This window comes from Solanum pennellii, chromosome 6 (assembly GCF_001406875.1).
Source record: "Solanum pennellii chromosome 6, SPENNV200".
NCBI classification, from domain to species: Eukaryota; Viridiplantae; Streptophyta; class Magnoliopsida; order Solanales; family Solanaceae; genus Solanum; species Solanum pennellii.
Window position 1 is genome coordinate 52,935,633 of NC_028642.1, and position 7,280 is coordinate 52,942,912.

Genomic DNA, 7,280 nt, shown 5'->3' on the forward strand with positions numbered 1-7,280 from the left:
TTTTCCCCCCCCCCCCGTCTTTTTTTTTTTATAGATTTTATCTTTATTATTTTAAAGCAAAATCAAATATTTCAAAATCATTCAATTAGCGGTGACAATTCCATAACTATCTTGGTTGCCCTAGTATATTATTCCATGTGGGATTTGATCCCGACTCTTAGTTAGGTAAATTTTATTGCAACGACCATGTACATTGAGAAGTGGATTTGGACGTCATCACTCTTCTAACAAGATTGATGGAAGTTTATTATGAGAAGAGACATATATTTTGGCTATCACGTTCGTCGACCCAAATAAAGTGTAAGAAGAAGTACCACGGAAGGTCCTTTAGTGGGTGATGGAGGAGAAAGGAGTTCACAATTGTTAAGGATTGACAAAAGTGCCACATTTGGTTAATGAGATGGGTGGACTCCTTATTAATGTTTGGGCAAACCTCCTCCCTTTGAGCTCGCTTTTGGGGTGTGAGTTAGGCCTAAGGCCTCATTTGCATGGTATCAGAACAGAGTCCGTCTCACCCGATGTTGGGGTCCCCAAAATCAGAATTGTCCACGCACTAGATGCTAAGCATTGGGCGTGAGCTTGGACAATCCTTCTCCCATTGAGCTAGCTTTCGGGGTGTGAGTCAGGCCTAAGACCTATTTCACAATAATAAATTGTAAAAATTCATGAAGGAGTTGTCACTGGATTGAGAATTAATAAGAGATACAAAGGAGTTGATTTGTCACTGGCGTGAGGATTAGTAAGAGATACAAAGGAGTTGGTTTGTCACTGGCGTGAGAATTAGTAAGAGATACAAAGGAGTTGATTTTCCTCTAACTGTGGGTTTACACCGAGGATCGTCATTGAGGCCCTACTTGTTTACTCTAGTTATTAATTAACTAACCAACATAATACTATGTGAGGTCCTTCACCATTTGCTGATGAAATTGTGTTAATGGACGAAACCATTTAGGGTGTCAACCGAAAACTTGAACTGTTGAGAAGCACTTTAGAGAGCAAGGGTTTTCGGATACGATGAGTAAAAGTAAGACTGAATATATGCACTGAACTCTAACGTTTAGTCAACATGAGAAGAACTGTAAATTGATGTGAGACTAGGCTGGATAGACGTGCCTAAATGCAAACAATTTAAATATCTAGGCTCTCGTTGTTCCAGAAGGATGAAGTGATAGATGAAGATGTTACTCAATAGAATTAAAACTGGATGATTCAAATGGAGAAGTATTATGTGATAGATATTAAGCTTTACATAATAATTACAAGTCCAACAATGAATGTAGGGTATCTAAAGTGCAATATATCCACAAGATAAGTGTCGCAGAGATGCGATACTAATATGGATGTGCGATCATGCCTAATTATATAAGACTAAAAATGACCACATCCGCTAGAGGGTGCTAGTAGAATACATTAATGATAAAATGAGAGAAGGCCGCTTGAGATGGTTTTGTCATGGTCTCCAAGTTTTGAGCTCTGCTTACAGAATCAAGGATCATGAAGTACCACATAACTCAAGAAAACCGAATGAGCCAAGGTAGAAGACAAAGTTATGGATAAAACCCATGCTAGAACTAGAGTCTAGATCTATACCATCAATTAAAAAACTTATAAGTATGCCAACGGAGGAGATTCTTGCACATAAAGCATAGCAGGCAACGCAATGTTTTAAAGAACAAACTCAATAACTGAACTTTACATCAGGATCGTTGGGTGCAATAAATTTACAATGGTGTTGCAGTCCTCACATCAATATTTTAAAGAACTTACGCTTGCTCCAATGGCCACCAAACTTTTATTTTAGTGCCGATCAGTTCTGCACCATGATCTTTGCTGGTACGAGCCCTTTCAGAATCCTGTGCAGCTCGCAAGTAAAAAAGAGAATTGCAAAAGGAAAGTAATAATTTGTTTATTGCAAAAATAAATTAGCAAAGATCTTGAAATAACTATTACTGAGCTGTACGGTTGTCAACCTTATCGCTAGATTCTTCAATATTAGTTGTTTTCTTCGTCTTCTTCTTCTTCCACTGTTTGATTCCAAAAATTTGTTGCAGTGTTGGCTCTTTGTGTTCTTCGAGGTTTCCTTCTTCATTTTTTATGCCAGATTCAGATTTTCTCTCTGTTTCACAATCTGAAGCGGACTCATTCTTCTTTGAGTCGCTTCCTCGTTTTCTTTTGGCACACTGTGTCTCTCCCAAATGAAGAGAATCTTTTTTCTGAACTTGGGATTGTGGCACATCTCCTATTGGAATTGACACAACCAGCTCATCATCGTTATTTATCGGGATCTCTTTTCTCTTTGGCTGACACGAATGACCATGACTTCCAGTGCTATTATTGTGACTTTCAGACACCAAAGAATGATGGCCACTACTACCTGTAAGTTCATGACTTCCAGTCCCTTCCTGGTTTTCTTTTGGCACATTTGTTGCTGGTTGCACATCTTCTGGATTGTCAGGTTTCATGATGTTTGTTGTACAAGTATCTTTTAGCTTCTCCCTGTGAATGTCATCCTGCAGCACTGGCTCACAAAATTTAGCCTCGGATGGACCAACTTTTACAGGATGACCTGTAAGTTTATGACTTCCAGTCCCTTCCTGGTTTTCTTTTGGCACATTTGTGCTGGTTGCACATCTTCTGGATTGACAGGTTTCATGATGTTTGTTGTAAAAGTATCCTTTAGCTTCTCCCTGTGAATGTGAATGTCATCCTGCAGCACTGGCTCACAAAATTTAGCCTCGGATGGACCAACTTTTACAGGATGACCTGTAAGTTTATGGCTTCCAGTCTCTTCGTGGTTTTCTTTTGGCACATTTTTTGCTGGGTGCACATCTTCTGGATTGACAGGTTTCATGATGTTAGTTAAACAAGTATCCTTTAGCTTCTCCCTGTGAGTGTCATCCTGCCGCGCTAGCTCACAACATTTAGCCTCAGATGGACCAACTTTTACGCAATGTACAGTAGCAGGCGCATTTTCAGTTGCCATCTGATAAAAAAAATTGTTAATACTATACTGAAACTGCTGTAGCGTCCTAGTAATAATTAAACACAATAGAAGCACTTAGTCATCCCCCTGCTCTTTGGGCCAAATATTGCATTAGAGCTAATAGTAAAATCTTATTGTTAACTAAATTCAACACTAGAGTATATTCTAATGTAAGCTGAGTGGAGTTATTCTAATGTTGGCGGCTCTAACTCCTTTGAGTGATGTATGTTTACAATAAGGATAATTGACATGAGTATGCAAAGAGTAAAGTTCTTTAAAAATTGTATGTTTCCGCAAAGATATGGCACCAAAAGCTAGCTTATGAAAGGCAGGATATCCAAATTTAAATTCATATAAGCACACCACTCCATTCACACCCAACTGGAGCTTGGACCAGGAGCCTAAACAGGGATGGAGTTGGCTCTAAAGTTTTATGTCATTTACTTTTCAAAATCTGACTGCATACAACTATACCATTTTCTGTGCAATTTGTCAGTGACTAATTATAATTACTGTACTAGGCTTAAGATTATGAAAGATAAACAATTTTATTCCAGAGCATAATGAACTATGGATGTGTTTGGCATTTATACGGAGCAAAACTGCATTAATGAGACAGAATAGTTATGAATACAACATACCATTTCTTTTCCTTTTGGCATTTCATTGCTTAATAAAGCAATCGTTTGAGCATAATCAGCAGGATCAAAGCTCATTGATTTTAGGGCATCTGAAAAGTACGGTTTAACAATTGCAGCACAGTCTTTTAGGACTTCCTCCACCAAGTATGATGCAATGGGTGATTCCATCTGGATAAAAGAAACCACTGGATTAGTAAAGTGACGAAGAAATATTCTAACAAAGAGGTTCATGGGAGATTTAGTATTACCTGATTATCAATTTTGACTCTGTCAAGAAGAAGCTGTAGAAGCTCTACTGAGATTTCATCACTGCCTTGTATGAGCCGAGTCATGATTTCTTTCATCCAAGTGAATATATTATTAGGATGGTAGGGCCTACATAGAAAATATAACATAAATATTATTATAGCCAGCATCTATTATCTCTAGAATAACCTTATGCTCATATACTGGGACAAAATGACATGGTTTACAATGTCAACAGTCTCCTACATGCTTGGGTGTGACTCAAACGTAGTATATGCAAGCAACTGAATAGCACGTAAGGTTGAGCAGTGTTTCAATGCATAAGGGTATTTCAGATTAGCACCTTTCGGAGCTGGTCAGTGCCCAGAGCTTTGTCCAAAGGGTGTTGGTAAAATTACTTTTAATGGATAAGCAGATACATCCTTATGAAATTTATATTTCACCCAAATTTAATCTGAAGAAACAAACCAGAACTCTACATAACATTGAAGGATCAGAGAATATACCTGATGACCTCGAGAAAAATTTTGAATATCTCGATGATTAGCGTTTCGTTCTCGAGGTCCAATAGCATCGCAGTGAACCTTACTTTAGCGAATACTTCCAGAACTCGAATCACTTTCCGGTAGCTGCGGCTATTCACAACAGCTATCTTTTTGAAAGTCATTACGGTTTGCCGGAGAATTTCCTTACAAGAAATTGACACGAGTTAAAAAAGGAAAAAAATATCAAAGTAAACACGGAAAGATGAGTTAGAATGGTATAGTTTTACCTCCATTTGTCTATCATCATCGTAAGGGCGATTTGGGGCATATATTCGAGAAATTTCAGTGATAGAACAAATCACTGAAACTTTGACATCTTCATTCGTATGCCCCAATAGTTCACTCCTAACTAGCGCTTTCATTAAAGGTTGAATTGCACTTGTTGTCGAGTCAAATGGTTCTTGACTAACCGTTTTCAGTAATGACTCAACTTTCTGACAAACAAAAAAAGATTATCACTTTCATTTTCCAGTCCAAAATCATTATAGTTGGACAACAATTCTCATTTTTTTTTCTTTTGTAATTTTATCTCATTCAAATAAAAAAATGATCTTTACCTGAAGAATTTTGAAGAGTTCATCGATGGAAGAGGGAGGATTCATGAGGCTCATTGCATAAGCCGTGATCTCGTCTTCCATCTTTTTCCGGTCAGCACAGGAGGAGTCAAAACTAGCCATTGCAAAAAGAGCTCTGTTTCAAAAATAATAAGAAGTATAACAAAAATTAACAGTCAACAAAGAAATCAATTATTTTATATCACGAAACAAAATGAATGGTTGTACCTTAATTTTCGGTAAGAAATATTATACAATCCAAGTAGGGGCGAGGTCACTTCCGACGTGTAGAAGCACCAGGTTGTTGAGAATCCGCCAACTCAGGCCAATCGGAATTGGAACTCGTAATCGGAGCTCACCAGGCAACGGCAGCAGAAATCAAGTCTCCGAGTCTGATCTGAAACTTTTGTTTTGGTAAAGGAAATGGTTGATTTCACTCTCCTTCTTTTTCTTTTTCCTCAATCTAATCTCTCATTTAACATCCTCTTATCTCTCAAGTTGTGCATCATTTTCTCCATTTGTGCAGTCAATTTGTCTCTTTCTGCTGCCTGTGCATCTTCTGTCTGCGTTGCCTCGGAAGTTGTGCAGGTCGTTAGATTTGGTTTAGCTGCCTCGGAAGTTGTGCAGGTAGTTAGATTTGGTTTCGGCTGCCTCAGAAGTTGTGCATCTATTGTTTCCGCTGCCTCAGAAGCTGTGCAATCAATTTTATTTATCTTAGGTTGCTGCCTGACAAGTTGTCCAGGTAATTGGAATGTAGCAGTTTGTATTCATAATGAAGATCTATCTCTATTCAGTTTTGGAAAAGATTCTGCTTATATTATATCCTAGATACACGATTTGTACTGCTTATAGTATATACTAGCCCGGGTCAATATCCGTTGCTCTCATATTAATTGATTATTTTTTATTTTACACGGCACTAAGAAATTGAAAATAACTCTCGTTGTTTCAATTTATTATATGTGTTTTAAATATTAACATAATCTTTAATTCTCGTATCCCAATTTATGTTGTACTGATAAGACTTTTTTAGAGTCAAGTAATTTTTTTATATGTATTTTATATTTTTTAAATTGTTTATTATTGTGATTTACAAATTGATACCAATAGAATTTCGAGAGTCAATTAACTTTTTTATATAACTCTTTAATATTTAAGAGTTAACTAATAAACCAAAGTTAAGGGGTATTTTTGACCCTTTTCCATAAATTATATTATACTAAATTCGAAAACTACACGTTTATACAAACTTTAAAAAGTTATATGCAAAAAGATTGAATGTATATGATGATAAAACTGAAAAACCAAAGGAAATAATCGTCATATACAAATACAAATCATCATATACAAATACAAATCAAACAAAGAATTGTTAGTTTCGAATTATACAAATGTGGTGAATTATACATATACAAACGTGAACAATTATATACAAACTCAAAATCAGCTCACGTAATTAATGGTAAATGTTAGTTGTGAGTGGTATCTAAAGCAAAGTATAGCTATGATGAGTAATTAAGTAGTAATATAAGTTTGCTTAATCGCGTAATTTATTCCAAAAAAAATAAAGCTAATTATTTATTTTGTTTTTAATAACTGTAAGATGGCAGAGTACTCTCGTCCAGATTCAAATGGCTTACAGTTGTAAAGTTGGCACGCCAAGTGATAGGTGAAAGCTGCAGTGTACTGCACCAATAAGAAGAGCGCACGAGACTATCAATTTCAGTGGCTCACAAATGCAAGGACCTGTTCCCAGGTAGAGGTCTCTCCACCAGATGCATAATACAATTGTAAAGTTGTCCTATTAGTGGTTAGTGAGGCGCCAGCATCACGATCTCCCCCACCTTGATCATGACTCCCTCTCATCTCATCTCCTCTACGTCTATCATGATTGTCATGTCTAAAGTTTGTCAAAGCTCTAGCCTGCATGATGGCTTCATCGATAGTACTTTACTTGTCGGTGTTTCAACTCCGTCTTGGCCTAATTTTGCAGTCCAGCTATGAGGTGGAACAACATATCTTTACCTTTGAATTTGAGATTCTAAAGCGTGAGGGTGGTGAACACCTTAACACATGCTCGTATGTTGCCCGTCTACTTCAACTCCCTAAACTGCACATCGCCAATTGCGATCTACCTTATAGATGATGTTGTTGGAAAAGAAGGCCTTCTTACACTCGACTTAAAATTGGTACCATGTGTTAATGGTGCAAATCACTACCATGTGTAACAAATCTCCAATTCCTTTTGCTTCCACCATAGAATAGAATGGTCATCTCTAAGAGGTACAACACGACAGTGTTGATCTTGTTC

The 7,280-nt window shown here is 37.1% G+C and overlaps 1 pseudogene; it reads right to left on the bottom strand.

Annotated features, from left to right (window-relative positions):
• LOC107021666 overlaps positions 1-5,772 on the bottom strand; it is a 9,242-nt pseudogene extending 3,470 nt beyond the window's left edge.
• Positions 5,773-7,280: the final 1,508 nt, after the last annotated feature.